The sequence below is a fragment of the Mandrillus leucophaeus genome, unplaced genomic scaffold, assembly GCF_000951045.1.
Source record: "Mandrillus leucophaeus isolate KB7577 unplaced genomic scaffold, Mleu.le_1.0 Scaffold484, whole genome shotgun sequence".
NCBI lineage: Eukaryota > Metazoa > Chordata > Mammalia > Primates > Cercopithecidae > Mandrillus > Mandrillus leucophaeus.
In genome coordinates, this window is record NW_012105187.1 from 18395 (window position 1) to 20365 (window position 1971).

The window sequence follows — 1971 nt, forward strand, 5'->3', positions numbered from 1 at the left end:
AGAGATATTTGTACATTCATGTACATAGGAGCATTATTTGCAATAGTTAAGTGTGGAAACAGTCCAAGTAACCATCAATGGATGAATGGATAAGCAAAATGTGAGATATATATATATATATATATATATGCAATGGAATATTATTCAGCCATAAAACAGAAATTATGACAGACTATGACATGAATAAAACCTGCAGACATTATGCTTATTGAAGTAAGCCAGTCACAGAAAGACAAATACTGTATGATTTTACTTATATGAGGTACTTAGGATAGTCAAAGTCATAGAAAAAGGAAGTAGAATGGTGATTGTCAGCAGCTGGGAGGAGGGGGGAACAGGGAGTTACTGTTTAATGAGTAAAGAGTTTCAGTTTTGCAAGATGAAAAGAATTTTGGAGGTGGCTGGTCATGATGGTTGTACAAAATTATTAATACACTTAATGCCACTAAACCATACATTTAAAAATAGTTAAGATGGTAAACTTTATGTTATATGTATTCTCCCACAATAAAAATATTGGAAAAAATGTATTTCAGATCACATTATTTCCTCACTGTCTGCACTGCTTCTCAACACCTCCAATACTACCAATGACTCCTGTGTCAATGAGAAATTCAGCACCCCTACAGTGATCTTCAAGATCCTAGAGAGTTGGTCCTATTTCCTCTCTTACCTCGTCTCCTCCTACTTCCCTCCTCTCACTCATTCCATTCCAGTCACATTGGCCTCCTTGCAGTTCCTCAAACATGCTGGACACATTTCCACTTAAAGGCTTTGCACTGGTTTTTTCCCCTACCTGGAATGCTCTTTCTGTAGATACTCACATGGCTCCTTCTCTCACCTCCTCAACTCTTTGTACAAATCTTGTCTCATCATTGAAGCACTACCAATTTCTTTTATCCTGCTCCACCTTTTTTCTATTCTGATTATAACCTTCAACCTCACTAGATAGTGTTCTTATTTATTATGCTCATTGTGTGCCTGTCTCCTTCACAAGAATACAGACTCCTTGGAGGCAGGGATTTTTTGTTCTGTTTGCTGATGTATATCAAGCACCTATATTGGTGCCTGATACTTAGTAGGCATTTAATAAACATGTATTGAAAGAATGAATGAATAAAATTTTCACCTAAAGTTGAATTAGTCACTTTTGGCTCACTAGCCAAAGGAAACTGAATATATTTCACCCCAGGCAAATTTAAGATTCAGGAGTATTCACAGAGTAAAATGTTGTAAGAAATCACCTGCCATATTCAACTAACCCCCTTCAATATATATATATATATAGGTAAAGTTGGATTAAAATGCACACTAAGGGCAAAGTCCCTGTCAGGTTGAGACTGTAGAAGGGAAGGGGGCTTTGGTTGGAGGGTGTTTATGAGCTGTGAATTGTGCGCATGCTTGTGCGTCCCTTCCCATGAACCTTAACATGTGTCACCGGATGGTGCCTAGCTTCAAAAGCACCACATAATCTGGACCCTATTCATCTAACTGGTCACAATTTGTCCTCACCACATTAAACAAATGGGGGTCTGGCAGTGTGCAAGGCTGGGAGCGGGGCCAGGGGACGAGTTCATTCTTTCTCTCTTATGGTGGAATTTTCCTGGCAGCCAAGATGATGAGATGGAAAAAGGCAGACCAGTGGCTACTCCAGAAATGCATTGGCGGGGTCAGAGGGATGTGGCGCTTCTATTCCTACCTCACAGGCAGTGCAGGTGGGTTCTTGGGTTGTTCCTGGGGCTTTTGCAAGTTCTTAATGGTTTTCAGGTTGCCCTAAGCCCCAGTTAACAGTTATGTGTGCCTATGGTGAATATAAAAATGTTTAATAATGCAGTTTGGATAATAATCTTTGAAAACTGAGGTCCATAGTGTAGGTTAAGGGAAAAGCAGTCAGAGACCCTTTTACTCTTTCATTCATTCATTCATTTAACAATATCATTGAGCACTGCTATGTGGCAGCCACTGCACTGG

General features: G+C 39.6%; 1 protein-coding gene across 1 annotated transcript in view; it reads left to right on the top strand.

Moving 5' to 3' along the window:
* Positions 1–1971, top strand: part of RGSL1 (regulator of G-protein signaling like 1) — a gene marked incomplete at its 5' end in the record, with an annotated part of 100374 nt that overhangs the window by 12623 nt on the left and 85780 nt on the right. The window lies entirely within an intron of this gene.